This window comes from Pseudophryne corroboree, chromosome 6, assembly GCF_028390025.1.
Source record: "Pseudophryne corroboree isolate aPseCor3 chromosome 6, aPseCor3.hap2, whole genome shotgun sequence".
Classification (NCBI taxonomy): domain Eukaryota; kingdom Metazoa; phylum Chordata; class Amphibia; order Anura; family Myobatrachidae; genus Pseudophryne; species Pseudophryne corroboree.
Window position 1 is genome coordinate 215,355,224 of NC_086449.1, and position 16,070 is coordinate 215,371,293.

Here is a 16,070-nt window from a genome sequence, read left to right on the forward strand (position 1 = left end):
GAAATAGTGAAACAAGATAGGATCTTGTAGATTCCTTTGCCACAATTTTGCCACGTCTGTTTGGTACTTTAGTTGTTATACATTCTTTTTATTTTTACTATTAATATTTAAACTCTGTTTAAGCTGTCTGTTTCTTGATCAATCTTCTCACCACATTGGAAATTGAAAATAAACTAATAGGTCCCCATGGGAGAAACACTATACGTATGTCAACTGAGCTTGATTTCATTCAGGGATTTGATTGGTGTCTGATTTTGTAAGTGTTACCGTGTTTCCCCGATAATAAGCCCTACCCCGAAAATAAGCTCTACCCTTGCTTTTGGAAACTGGTCCAAAATAAGCCCTACCCCGAAAATAAGCCCTATCAAAATTCCCGTTCCCTGAGTCCGTGCACTAAATTCAATGCCCCCAGCTCCACCCCCACTAACCCCCTTCACCGCCGCCCTGCTTGAGGGATGCTGTACAGTACGGTACTGTATCAGCCGTTGAAGACTCCAGCTCCCAGTCCCAGGGATGCATTGCGACCTGCGCATGATGTCACCGCGCACATCACGCGGCTTCTGTACGCGGCGGGAGCGGAGCAGCGGTGCTGGCGGAAAGCAAGAAGAAGCAACGAACTGGAAAGTGCTGTAGGTGAGGAGCAGGACTGGGGGCATGGTGGCTGTAAAAGGAGAACTGGTGGCTGTTAAAGCAGGACTGGGGGCATGATGGCTGTAAAAGCAGGACTGGGGGCTGTAAAAGCAGGACTGGGGGCATGATGGCTGTAAAAGCAGGACTGGGGGCTGTAAAAGCAGGACTGGGGGCATGTGGCTGTAAAATAAGCCCTACCCCGAAAATAAGCCCTAGGGTGTTTTTTGTTGAAAAAAAATAAATAAGACAGTGTCTTATTATCGGGGAAACACGGTATGTAATTTCTTATTCCACAGATAATGTTCAAATATTATCAGATGGGGGGTGGATTTCTGGGGTGTGGGTTCCCCTGGACTGCTGTGGCTGTTTGGCCTCAGGAGCAACACAGATTAACACTTATTTTTGTATTTACTTTCATCCCTATCATGTGTTTTGTTTCAATGTAGCTCATTTCCCACCTTCACTTAAATCATTACCTCTCACTAATCTACCCCTGCTGTTTTCAGCAGCCTCTCTCACTAACCTATTTTCACTTTTTCACTATATATTTTGTCACTTTAGTGTTGCCCTGGGGTCACTCAGCTGCTTCATTTTGGGGTGTCCCGCACCGTAGATACTTGCCCAACTAATGAGGTCACCTGGACGCGGTGGGCAAGCCGTTACTTATGGCCATAACTATGCAAAAAACCTTTCACAAAGTGCAAAATGTTATTGTAGTGATTATTATTAATAAATTGGTAGTGTTTGAATTGTCCACGTGCAACCTTGTCTGTGTATGTAGTACTACTGAAAGGTCTCCGCAGGGTCGCACCTCTCATTACCGGCGTGCACCCCAGGACCCCTCCCCTGTTATGTTCAAACACTAACCTGGCCATTGAATCATTTACAAGAAATCAATAATTTTACTATGAGCAATAAAATTTATTATTTTACATTTTTTACTATGAATCTGCGTGCACAGCAAACATGCGTCTCACTCTCACCAAGCTATTTTTTTCTAGTTAGACTACATAAAGAAATGTAATGTTTGGCAACAGCCGGTAGCTAGTAAGAAAATGTAGTCTGAGTAAGTTTTGAGACCTAAACATTAACAGCATTTCAAATTGAATATTTTATTTTTGTCCCTGCTAGATTTTATTTATACACAATTGTGTTTTTGTTGGGACATATCATATTAACAGACATGTCCTTTATATACAGGACTCTCAAATGGATATGTTTGCAAATACAACATGTTACATCTGAATATTAATTTAAAAGTAGTGCCACCATAGCACCTTGTAGAGTAAACCCGATTCATTTGTGTTACAAACAGACCCATACAGCCTTTAATTTGCTTGGTTTACCAATCCCAAACTTAATTCCTCTTCCTTCTCCTCCTCTTCCTCTTCATTCTCCCCCCGCCCCCTTCCTCCTTTTCCTCCTTCTCCTTCTCCTCCATAGGCACCTATGTCAGAAAAAATAAATGTAAGTTAAAAGGAACAACATTTCTATGAATTCTGTAAGTAAAAATGACAAGCATAACAATTAAACCTAATTTTTTAAATTATTGTTTACCAGCTATGACGGCTTAGAAAAATTTACAGCAGCATCCAAAAGATATGTGCTTGCCAGCTGATCCCTTATGCTGCCTTTGTGTGGCTGTTTGGGAACAGTTCACTTGTCCCATCAAAGCAATATATTATTAAAGGTGACTTTCTTTAAAACTTTATTTAAATTATTTTTTATATTTTACACATTTTTTTATTTTTTTACATTTTATTTTACCAGTCTGTATCTGAAAGCCCACTATTGCTGTTGAGCTGAAGATTAATCGATTTTGCTAATTAGCCTTAAAAATTATTTTCTGTTGATCGCAAAATCTGTATTTATGACTATTACATAAACAGAGCCCTAAATGAGATATCATTTGGTCTATCCTCACTTTCAGATCTCAGGTCAGTGAAAAATGTCCATATACATTAGTCCTAATTTAAAAAAATAAATCACACCTTGCTTAATATTGTTTTGGCTTTGTCTTTATGGTAGATGGGTAAGGTTGGTGGCATGCAATCTGCTATGAGAAACTTGGGATAAGCATTTCCCATTCATTTCAGTTTATCTGGACAGATGCACTTGAGCGCTATTAATACTAGCCCTTTTCTAGCTGTAAAGCCGTTAGTGTTGAGTGCCAGTGTGACACCAACCTAAAGGATAAAGTGACAGTACTGAGCCTTACAACTCAGCCTGCAAATCACAACATCTGTTAAAGAGAAATAGATATGTAATATTCCATGGCATCCTGGAGTTTCAGAATACCAACAATTTAGTGGGAAGTTCTGTTATTCCTGTTGCGCTAATACCAGTTTATTGATTTTCTTAGTGTGGGTACTTTAGAATTTCTGGCCTGGCTATCATGCTGTGGCAGGTTGTAAAATATGCACAGGACTTAAAAGGAATAATAATTAAAAAAAACCCATCTGAAGCACATATAATTAACACAGATTTACACATACGGCTTCAGTGGGGGAGTTTCCATAAAATCCTCTTTCTGTATGTATGGGGTGATGTTTTGTAGGCTTTTATTTCAGTATGCCTTCATGTCCTTGGTTTGTAGGAGGAATTGGTATTCATGCGTGTGTCACACAATAAACTCCTACAGTGTTTAGACTGCTGAATCCCCCCCTGCTGCTGTATGAGCAATAAGCATGGAGGTCTAATTCTTTACAGCTGCCATTATCTCATGTGTCCTTTTACAGGAACAAAATAAGCTGTGAAAAATTAGTTGTACTACTGTGACCAGAAGTATTTTCCTGTAAAACTATTTTTTTTTTTACACAGATTATCAACTACTAGAATTTTTCACAGAAGGGGATAGGTGCAGGGTGTCATTCAGTTGAGAGGCAGAAAAACCACCAATAGGGCAGAAACAAAAGTTTACATGTAGCAGTTGGCTTGGATTGCAAGCTCTTCAGGGCAGCACATTAATGTGCTCAAATATATTTACACTGTAAAAGCTATATACCTGCTGCCAGCTAGTGTAAACCTTGTGCATATTTTGACGCATTGGCCGTTTCCAAAATTGTCCCTTTGTGCCTAATGCCCTCTGCGCCAGTTTTCTGTATTATTTTAGCATATTACATTTATTATTTTGTAAAGACATTTAAAGGGCTTCCTTTCAAGCACGATCAGATCATGCTGATAAGTGTAGTTTCAGTTTCATGGAGGTTCTGTTTCTGTGCGCAGAGCCAGAAGATCAGACTAAGGGGAGAATTCAATTAGGCATGATATTTTTTTTTTCAGGAGAAAACAATGGGTGTTTTCAATTTTTTCTTCTGTTTTTCAAAAATTTTTGTTGGACTATCCAATTAGCCCCCATTTTTGTTGCCTGAAAAAAATTCTATTTTCGGGCAAAAACACAGAGAAGCTGTCATAAGTTAACGGACCTATATGTTTACGCTACCGGATTCACGAAAAAAGTCTAATTATTGATCATATTTTTGGGAGCTTGCTGAATCTCTGGAAAAAAAATCCCCGATAATAGCTGCCGCTGCTTATGAGCTAATGGTATAGCTCCGGGGCATCAAATAGCTGGCAGTACAATTGAATTCCCCCCTAAAAGGCAAATCTGGGATAATCCACGAAGAGCCTTCCCCAGCATTGTGCCGTGCTTTCATCTGACAAGTACCTGGCCAGTCAGCAGTTACAGCCCTGCCCCTCATCTACACCATAGCACTGACCATTCTGTTGCCGGTTACTACTGTTACACAAGGACACCACATTGTGCTTCTCTGACTGTTGGTTCTGGCTTTTATGTGACCATGCAAATTACTTTGATTTTTTTTTTTATAATCCATTATTTGCTAAGCTCTTCCACTGATTGCAATAGCCCATTCATTTCAGTTGTGTTTCTACATACTGAAAACCCCATTGAAATTAAATGGTTAATCAATTTCAGTGCCATGGATAATACATGCACTCTTCCATACAGCTTGCACTTTCATTTCTTGACATAAACACAATGGGGGTCATTCCGAGTTGTTCGCTAGCAGATTTCGGTCGCAGCGCAGCGATCAGGCAAAAAATCGGCACTTCTGCGCATACGTATGTGGCGCGATGCGAACGCGCATCATACTATTACAACGAACGATGTAGTTTCACACAAGGTCTAGCGAAGCTTTTCAGTCGCACTGCTGGCCGCAGAGTGATTGACAGGAAGAGGGCGTTTCTGGGTGTCAATTGACCGTTTTCAGGGAGTGTTCGAAAAAATGCAGGCGTGCCAGGAAAAACGCTGGCGTGGCTGGGCGAACGCAGGGCGTGTTTGTGACGTCAAAACAGGGACTGAGCAGTCTGAAGTGATCGCAAGCGCTGAGTAGGTCTGGAGCTACTCTGAAACTGCACAAAAAATATTTTGTAACTGCTCTGTGATCCTTTTGTTCGCACTTCTGCTAAGCTAAAATACACTCCCAGTGGGAGGCGGCATAGCGTTTGCACGGCTGCTAAAAACTGCTGGCGAGCGAACAACTCGGAATGAGGGCCAATGTTAGTTGGTGAGCAAGAGACTTTTAATAGCAAAACAATATTTGCACCTTCACAGATTCTGCAAACTTTACCTACAAATCCTTGGTATCCGTTCACATGGTCGACCATGCTATGGTCGACAGTCATTAGGTCGACCACTACTGGTCGACATTGACATGGTCGGCATGGACACATGGTCGACACATGAAAATGGTCGACACATGAAAGGTCGACACATGAAAAGGTCGACATGAGTTTTTTAACTTTTTTTTCTTTTGGGGAACTTTTCCATACTTTACGATCCACATGGACTACGATTGGAACGGTAAAGTGTGCCGAGCGAAGCGGTAGCGGAGCGAAGGCACCATGCGCGAAGCATGGCGAGCGAAGCGAGCCATGCGAGGGGACGCGGTGCACTAATTGGGGTTCCCAGTCACTTTACGCAAAAAACGACACCAAAAAAAGTTAAAAAACTCATGTCGACCTTTTCATATGTCGACATTTCATGTGTCGACCATTTTCATGTGTCGACCATGTGTCCATGTCGACCATGTCAATGTCGACCAATAGTGGTCGACCTAATGACTGTCGACCATAACATGGTCGACCATTCATGCCTGAACCCAAATCCTTGCACTGTGCATGTAAAACTAGATGCACTTAGGAAAAAGAATGCATGAGACTGCATTTTTATAAATAACCAGAGTTTCTCTTTTATAAAGGAAAGTGAGTAGAATGTTAGGTCATACTAATAGTTAATAGGGAACAAAATATAAAGTATAAATTGTAAGCATGAGAGCAGAGCCCTTTTATCACTATGTCTGTCCGTTAATATCTAGTCTTGTTTTAATAATGTGTCCCATACCCTCCAACACTGCCGAGCTGAATATCGGTACAAATAAGGGAAGGGGGCGTGGTCACGGGTAAAGGGGCATGGGCTAAGCAGCGTTCTCAAAGGCTTCAATAGGAATGGGAGATGCTGAAAACTGGTACATAGCCTCTTTTGGCCGAAACAGACCATAAACGGTACTGTACTAGCCAAAAAGATACAGTTGGAGGATATGGTGTCCCCAATACAAAAGTGCAATGAAATATGCTGGTAGTATATAAATAAATGTTAGTAAATGTTAATAAGTTAATAAATAACCTTGATCATATTGTAGGGTTTAGTATAAAATGGCCATGAAGTACAACCTACATTAGTCATGTACTTACATAAAATTGCTGCATTTTGAAATTTTTGCACATATTGCCGGTGTGCCTCAACCAGGACCATCTAAACGAGGCCTGGCCAACCCGTGGCTCTCCAGCTGTTGTGAAACTACAAGTCCCAGCATACCCATCCACAAACAGCTAGTAAAGCAAGATGGGACTTGTAGATTCACAACAGCTGAAGAGCTACGGGTAGGCCATGCCTGATTTAAACCATATTTTCCTCTGCGAGACTCTTGGATTATAGAGAGACCTTCAAACACCTGGATGAATAGGAAAATCTCCCTGAAGGTTGTCCAGTCACCTGCGAAATAGGCTGGTACTTGTCATAATGGTGTAAATTGTGTCATCAAGCCTGGCCACCTCTTCAGACAGACAGATGTTGTAATCTGCAGCTTTATAAATGCAGCCACACCCACGTAATTATGCAAATCATTTGTTTGTAGAGAGTGTTGGTTGGCAGCTATGTATCTTATTGATTTGTTTTCCTGTTGCACAGGTCTGAAAAGTATTTGGATGCGTTATAAATATTTTGCATAAAAGTAATACCATCACATGTGAGAACTGACAGAATATTTTGGAGTATTTAGTATAGTCATTTTATGTTTTACTTTCTTTTTCACTATGGACATTTTCTCTCAGCCTTTTACACAACCACTTATTTACTGACAGCAGAAATTGCTATAATCACACTTTTGAAACTGCTGTTCTCTCAGTTGTAAAGTTGTTTTTGTAATGCTTATCTGTCCACAAGTCCTTGACCTGCTTGTAAACACATTTGGTCAGGAAAACCTTAGGCCAGGACCTCATGTCCTTGTGTCAACAACAGAAAAAAGATAAAGTGACCGCAGCTTAACCTGAACTGGTCTCTAGTGCCCTCTGCTGCCCTCTGACCAGTCACTTCCCTAATCCTTGAACTAGACACAAGGTCTCCGGGGAGCTGCATGATCAATAAAAGTCAGTAATAAATGAGGAGACTTTAAAATATGGGGGTCAATTTAAGAAAAGGCAAAGGGGTGTATTCAACACGGAGGGGAGTGCGTGTGTGTGTGTGTGTGGGGGGGGGGGGGGGGGGGGGAGGGGGGCGCTGGACGGTCCCCGATGAGTAAGTATCTAACTCTCTGCGAGTTGCAGCAGTGGATACATAATTCAATATTGTTCCATTATGGGGACAGCTGCTCTGAAAAGCAATGATACTGGAGCCCATCCAACTGACTATACATGTATGACATGTGTCACGCATGCGCACATTGACAGGTGGTGGCAGAGGGATCCCTCTTCGCCACCCTGGATCTTTTTACCAGAAGAAGGAATGGTGCTCTGAGAACCAGACCCGTCTGAAGATGATCTTGGTACTCACAAACTGAAAGTTTTTGGAGTTTGCTGAATTTTAGCTGAAATCTCTCATACCTTTTGCATGCGGAATCTATTTAATAAGACTGAGATTGATACTTGTACAGTAGCTCCGCGATGGCTAGCGTCATCTCAGGATGGTGTTAGTAGGGCCATAACTAGCTTACTAGCTAAGGGGGCATGCGCCCCGGGTGCAGGATTTGAGGGGACGCTGAAGAGTTACAGAGGAGCAGGGTTTTTTGGTTTGTTTTTTTTACCGGCAGTACTGTGCTGCTCCAGTGAGACAGCAGACAGCTCCCAGGGCAGTGTCTCTGACCCACCTGTCTGCCCAGAGCTGGCTCCGACGCTGTGCGGGTGAGCTCCAGTACCTGGGATCTCTCCTATGCTGGCTACTGTCAATGCTTATGCTTGTTAACAGGTGCAAAGGTTCACTTTGCTAGCTATCCACTTGACAGTGGAAACTTAGAGCCTGGATATCCTCCAAATTTCACCGAGTACTAAAACAGCAGTTTTGTGGTGAGTTTAAAGACAGACTTTATTATCGGAGCTGTGCTCCCAGTTAGCAGTATCAACCTCCGCTTTGCCTCCCAGATGGGGGGATTTGGTGTAGCTTATAGAGGAATGTAGTGTAGTGATGTATTGCAGTATATAGAAGCATGTAGTGCACTGATGTGATGTAGCATATAAGGGGATGTAGTGTAGTGTAGTGATGTAGTGTAGCATATAGGGAATGTAGTGCAGTATATAGGGGCATGTAGTGTAGTGATGTAGTTCAGCGTGTAGGGATGTAGTTTAGTAGTGCAGTGGATAGGGGAATGTAGTGATGTGATGAAGTGTTATGATATAGTGCAGTGATATAGTGCAATGTATGTGGACACACAGAGGAGCATGTATTTGAACAGGTAGCTGGAGGTGCATGTGACACATTGGGCATTTGAGGCACATAGGGGAATATTGTCCAATAGTGTCCCCTTTTTTTGAAAATGTTTGATAATCCACTTACTGTAGTCTGACAGGGTTTTGTTTCTTTGTTTTTTTTATTTCGTTTTTTTTTTTTTTGGGGGGGGGAGGGTGTCGGCGGGCACCAAATTACTGCCTTGCCCCGGGTGATGAAAATCCTAGTTTCGGCCCTGGTGTTAGCAAAGCAAAAGCATTTAAGAAATAGCTTACTTAATGTAAAGCATTCTTTTTATTGTTCCCAATTGTAAAGTGCAATGAAATATGCTGGCGCTATATAAGTAACTGTTTTTATTGCTATTATTATTATTATTATTAATAATAATAATAATAATAATAATATTAATTAAACATCTTAACCACTTAACTGACAATTTTTTCCCCAAAAAACCGCTCACCGCTCAGAAATTGTCTGTTTTTTGTATGAGTGAAGTAGGTGAAGAACATGAATTTAACCCTATGCAAAATGATTTTAGTAAAAAACAAAAAAACAATTTTATTTTACAAAAATGTTGTTTTCCCAAACATCGGTCGGGAACATTGTGATCATCGGAACATCGGTAACATCGTACGATCGCCATTGTACGTTTTAGAGCCCGGACAGTTGCCAGGTACAAGTGGGAGGCTTGGGGGGTTTGTTTTACACTTACCAGTGGCTGCTGTTGTCAGCAGCTGCTGGGGGCGGGGGCTGCTGTACTGACCAATCAGCAATGATCGATAGCATTGCAACACTGGGGGCTGGAAGGCAGAGGGACCTTCCGGTCCCTCTGTGAGCAGCAGCAGAGGTACGTTTCTCTTCATCCTGTGTGACCAGGTCAGATAAGATACTTGCTGGTGTGGTTGCATCTGATACGACCATGCCAGGCAAGTGGTTAAACATATAATAAAAAAGTATTTTATACATTATATATATACTGTATATATATCAATATATATATATATATATATATGTATCCTGATGAAAGGGTCTAACTAAATGATCCTGAAATGATGAAATAATCCAGAGTGATGGTATTTTAATCTTTGGAAAAAGTCGTCACTGAGTGCCACTATTGCAAATTATACATTACTTATTCCTCTAGGGATTAGATGGCACCAGTATGCAATTATGGAACTAGCAGAGGAATGCCGGTCTTTTGGACTTTTATATATATATACTAGCTGAATACCCGTGATTCGCTACAGAATTTAAAGAATAATGCCAATCTTTGACAGGCCGCACCTCTGGGCTTCCCTGGATTGATGCCTTCAAAATGCTGGTGCTGAGGAGAATAATCCACCTCCTTCTCTGCCCCGTCCCACCTCTGCTGCTGCCTTGCTCACTGCTGTACATGCTGGGACGACAGGCCAAGCTCCGCCCACTGTATGTTAAATATATTAGGTTTGCAGGCTGACTCTATGTCAAAGGGCCCTAGGTCTACTTGCTTAGCTTTGAAACTAAAGTTTGCCTCTGCCCCCAACCGTGTGTGCCTGTGCCCCTACCTGTGTGTCCATCTGCCCTTACCCGTAGGTGCCTCTGCTCCTACCCGTATGTCTATACCCCTATCCATGTATGTCTCTGCCTCTACCCATGTGTGCCTCTATCCTTACCTGTGAGTGCCTGTGCCCCTACCTGTTTGAGCTTCTGCCCCTACCCATGGTTGCCTGTACCCCTACCCGTGTGTGCCTTTATCCTTACCTGTGGGTACCTCTGCCCCATGGGTGCCTCTGTCCTTACATGTGGGTGCCTCTGCCCCTACTCGTGTGTGCCTTTGCCCCTACCTGTGGGTGCCTCTGCCCTTACACGTGGGTGCCTCTGCCCCTACCCATAAGTGCCTCTGTGTAAATTGCTCCAGGCATTCCAGAGTTATGCCGAAAACTATGGATTTTTACATGTCATCCCTTTCCCACCCCCACCCCTAGGGGTGCTAGAGGTGTCTTACCCCCACAGTATTTTTTTCCAGATTGGACTCATATGTGTACCAAGTTTGGTGTAAATTGCTCCAGGTATTCCAGAGTTATGCCTGAAAACTATGGATTTTTACATGTCATCCCCTTCCCACTCCCACCCCTAGGGGTGCTAGGGGTGTCTTACCTCCACAGTATTTCTTTCCAGATTGTAGGTCATATGTGTACCAAGTTTGGTGTAAATTGCTCCAGGCATTCAAGAGTTATGCTGGAACACACACACACACACACACACACACACACACACACACACACACATACATGGAATATTTGCAGACGTTTACGTTTCAGAAGAACTGTAATCCTCCTTCGACAAATGGACATTAAGGGGTCTATTCATGAAGCAATGAAAAGTGTGGAGAAGTGAGCCAGTGGAGAAGTTGCATGGCAACCAATCAGCACTGAAGTAACATTTATAATTTGCATACTATACAATTGAACAGAGCAGCTTATTGGTTGCCATGGGCAACTTCTCCACAGGCTCACTTCTTCACTCTTTTCACTGCTTCATGAATAGACCACTAAAGGCCAAATCATACTTGCTGACTTTCTTCTGCCCACTCCAGGTCAGCAGTGCAGGGGTGTGATCATGGCCCTGTCCCCTGCTATACGGTGTAGCAATTACCAGCACTGTAAAGTGGAGGACAAGGCCACAATGATACGATTACTTGCAAATTGCTCCATCAAGCCGTACAGACCACCCTCTTTGCTTGGGAAGTGGATGCTATGAGAGGGCTCCAGGAGAATTGGCTACTTTTTTGGACATCTGGGAGATACATCAGCAATTTGGGATTCCCCCTTGATGCTCTGAGAGAATAGGCATATTTGGTTTACGCTTTGAGCCCCTATCGCTGGAGTAGCTGAGTAACCATAAACCCAAAATACATTCTCATTATCAGGTCTATTTATTATTCAGCAGCACTAACATAGGTTTCTATAGCTGCTTATAAAGGCAATAGAAAATCTGATATCAGTTTTAAGGAGAAAAAGTCACCAGGAAAATTGAGTGATGCTCAGTTGTCCTTGCAATACTGGCCCAAAGATCTGTATGATACTGTACTTGTTTAATATGGTGGTAATCCTTTGTTGTGTAAAGGAGAAAAAACCCTATTGCTGGCAAAATCAAGTGTAATGGGCCAATTTGTAAAAGGATGAGAAGTCATAGGAGTAAATTTACTAAGTGGTGGGCATGAAAACCCAGCACTTTTGCTGCAGTGTACTGGTCGGATTGTTTCCCACAAAAGCTGCCACCGTTTTCTTTTCAGCTTCCCGGACAGGGAGCATGACTGTGGACAAGGGCAAAACCCCTGAAGGGCTGCAAACATTTATTTGTTAGCAAATGCTGCATTCTATGCCATTTGCTCAACATCTCCCTTTATATACATCAGAGTTTCCTCATGCACCTTATATACCATAAGAGCACCCACATACCCCTTTGTATGCCATCCATTCCACATAATCATGTATATGCCATCTGTTCCACATAACCCTTTCTATGCCATCACTACTACATGTGCCACTTTATATCCTACCAGATCCACCTCAGTCATACCACTGGAGACCCCTCATGTCTCTTTATATGCCATTTTCATCAGAGTCCCCTCACGAGTCATGTCCCTATAGATGCAAGAGAGAGATCCCTTATGCCAGTTTATGTAATCAGAGCCCCGTCAATCAAACCCCTATATATGCAAGAACCTCCTCATGCACCTTTATGCCACCAGAGCCCCTTCAGCCACTCTCCTTTATATACAAGAGAATACCCTCAAGTATATTTATACCAGCAGTGCCCCTTCAGCCATACCCCATTATTTACAAAGCGCCCCTTCATGTATCTTTATACCCTCAATGCCCTTTCAGACATGCACTTTATATACAAGTGCGCCCCCTCATGTAGCTTGAATGCCCTCAATGCCCCTTTAGTCATGCCCCTTTATATACAAGAAACCCCTCATGCTTCTTTATGACATCATCTACCTGGTCCCCTCATACCTTTAGCTTTCCTTGCTGTTCAAAGGACATTTTTAATAAATGCAGTAAATCCCTATGCTCTACTCTGTGACAGGCTCAACAATCTACAGAATGTAAAAGGGTGCCTAGTGGGGGTCACTGAAGTTTATTATGGTCTATTAGTTTTTAATTTACAAGTTTCTGTGTTATAAATTACAGCAAACATTCAGTGCTGCCAGTCTATTTTGGCTTTTTTAGAACATAAAATTATCCGTCTCTTCCCTAGTCTCACTTATCCTGTTAATGTGCAGAAATTGGTAGTCTAAAATTTTGGGAAAACACACATTGTGACTTAAAGATTTTAGCAGGAAAAGTGGGACACACGGGAGCCCTGTTTTATGAGACAATCATAGTTTTTATTGCTTGTGCCATTAAGAAGTGCCTTTGTTTCCCGCAACTCACTGGATCACATTACCTCTGACCTGTAGGGTTACGTCTAGTCATTCTGTTACATCAGATGGCTACACAAATGGTACCCTTCTAATTTCTTCCAAAAGCTACCATATGCAGCATTCTTGTATAAATAGTATACTTTATATATTGTTATCAGTTTTAGATATGTTTGCATATTATGATGGTGTATTTAGTGGCACTAATTATGCAGTGCACTATAGAGAATTTATGTTAGTAACATACTCAGAGCCGTAACTAGTAATTTTGGTGCCCTGTGCCAAAAAAGAAACGGTGCCCCCTCCCACCCCACATTTAAAACAGGTGCAAAAAGATATAGGCGTGTGGCTTCATGGGGTAGGGGCGTGGTCACAGAATAGTATCAGTTAACATTACACAGGACAGTAGCATCCGTGACTCACATTACACAACTCAGTAGCGTCCGTTACTCACATTACACCGCACAATAGCATCCATTACTCACATTACAAAGTGCAGTAGCGTCCATTACTCACATTACACCTCACAGTAGCGTCCGTTACTCACATTACATCACACAATAACGTCCATTACTCACATTACACCACCCAGTGGGATCCGTTACTCACATTACACCATACAGTAGTGTCCGTTACTCACATTACACCACACAATAGCATCAGTTACTCACATTACACTGCACAGTAGCATCCATTACTCACATTACACTGCACAAGAACATCTGTTACTCACATTACACTGCACAGTAGCATCCATTACTCACATTACACTGCACAGTAGCATCAATTACGCACATTACACTGCACAATAGCATCCGTTACTCACATTACACTGCGCAGTAGCATCCGTTACTCACATTACACTGCACAGTAGTGTCCGTTACTCACATTACACTGCACAGTAGCATCCGTTACTCACATTACACTGCACAGTAGTGTCCGTTACTCACATAACACTGCACAGTAGCATCCGTTACTCACATTACACTGCACAGTAGCATCCGTTACTCACATTACTCCACACAGTAGCGTCCGTTACTCATATTACAATGCACAGCAGCGTCTGTTACTCCAGGTACCCCAGTAAACTCCTACAGTCTTAAATCATACTTGTAGCTTTTTTGTAACTGAGAAACATGTATTCTGGAATGCCTTATCTGTCCTAAAATTAAAAAATATCAAATTGGTGTAATGGTTAGCATCACTGCCTCACAGCACCGATGCTATGGGTTCAATTCCACCACGGCCCTAACTGTGTAGATTTTGTTTATTCTCCCTGTGCTTGCGTGGGTTTCTTCCGAGTACTCCAGTTTCCTCTCACAAACCAAAAATATACTGGAACGTTGACTGGCTCCCAACCAAATTTAACCCTAGTGTGTAAGTGTGTGTGCGTGTACATGTGTTTAGGGCAGGCTAGATGGGCCAAGTGGTTCTTATCTGCCATCAAATTTTATGTTTCTCATTTCCAGGACTCTTACAATTTTTTTAAAGAACACTGGCCTGCCCCGCGACCGCCTCTGCCTGTCAATCAGGCAGAGGCGATCGCACAAGCGAGATGCCGTTGCATCTCACTGTTTGCACACGCGCAGTGTGGCTTCTGCGCGTGTGCACACTGCATTGGCCTTCAGTCTGTGAACCCTGCCGCTAGAGTGTCCAGGTCTGAATTAGGCCCATTGTCTGCTTGTCCATGCATACAGGATCACTGCGAAAGTTTTACCTTTCCCTGCAACTCACTACTGCCTGCTGATTCCAGCGACAGCAAGTAGCCCTAGCTTTCCCCTGTCTATGTCACTCCTTGGCTGTAGTGTTATTGCTATGTTTGTATTTATGCATTGTGCTCCTCAAATAGCTTACTGTTGTGCATTCCTTCCTTTTCTTGGAAAGAGTATTGAGAAAGTGGCTGCAACCTAACCGGAAACCTGTCTGTAAATCCATGATATTTAGAATCCATTCCAGTCAGGATTCATGAGAAGAAATAGCATTTAAACAGCCATGGTACTGTATGTGTCTTTAAATATCATCTAATGGCAAGAGATTGAGGTCATTGTTCAATTTTAATCCATCTGGATTCTCTGCAGCATTTGATACTCTGGACTATTGTATTCTAATTGAGCGCCTGAAAATTTCTGTGGTCTGGATGGCACAGTCATTAGTTGGTTCAATAAATTTTTCACTGGCAGGTCATAAGGAGTATACTCATCATGACCGCTGCCACTGCTATATGGTGTTCCACAAGGTTCTATACTATCTTCCATGCTTTTAGCAGTATACATGCTACCACTGTTCAAAATAATCAAATATCTTGGCCTAGTCTACCACTGATATATATACACAACTGTATTTGTCTTTTGCTCCGGGTACAGAGAGAACCCAATACCAATTGTCGTCAGTGAGTAAGATGCCGTGAGCCTTACAGTTAGTGCTATACAGATGTGCATGTGTTTCAATGTGGAGTGCGTTGCTGTGCTAACTCCATGAATGTTCCTTTACTGACTGATTCTCTACATGTGCGGCACCATCTTTCTACTGTGTTAGAGCACCACAGTGGTACATGGACGTGTTTCAATTAGCTCCAGAAACCCAGATAAAGTGTCCTGCTATATCCTGCGAATACTGTCAGCTTGCTGCACCACTACCCTTACACATCACCAGCTGGTGCTCTGTATGTTCTGCTCACGCTTCTCTCCATCCTGATTACTAAGTGTATAACTGTGAGTACAGCTGTACAATCAACTTCTACTACACTTCAAGAAACCCTATACCTGGTTAAATCCTTGGCTTTTTAATGCACCAAGCTCCACTGATATTTATTATTATAACCTGCGTTCCACCACCAATAGTACACACATATAAACAGTTGGCAGTGAGGGCACATATCTAAAAATGGCCCCATTACCAAGAAACTGATGACGGTAGATTAGTACACAAGTGCACTATAAGAAAATTATTAACGGATAGAATAATGTGTTTCTTAGCTAGCAATAGCAGAATAATCAATTCTTTTGATTCTGTATTTCTATTGTAGTAAAAACTATTAGATATAGAGAAAAGTGTTGCTAATTAAATTAGAAG

The 16,070-nt window shown here is 42.2% G+C and overlaps 1 long non-coding RNA gene across 1 annotated transcript in view; it reads right to left on the reverse strand.

Annotated features, from left to right (window-relative positions):
* Window positions 1-1,455: 1,455 nt before the first annotated feature.
* Window positions 1,456-16,070, reverse strand: part of LOC134935138 (uncharacterized) — a 202,398-nt gene continuing 187,783 nt past the window's right edge. Inside the window, exon 3 of the long non-coding RNA XR_010179926.1 lies at window positions 1,456-2,077. This is a non-coding gene — a long non-coding RNA (uncharacterized LOC134935138). The remainder of the gene's footprint in view (window positions 2,078-16,070) is intronic.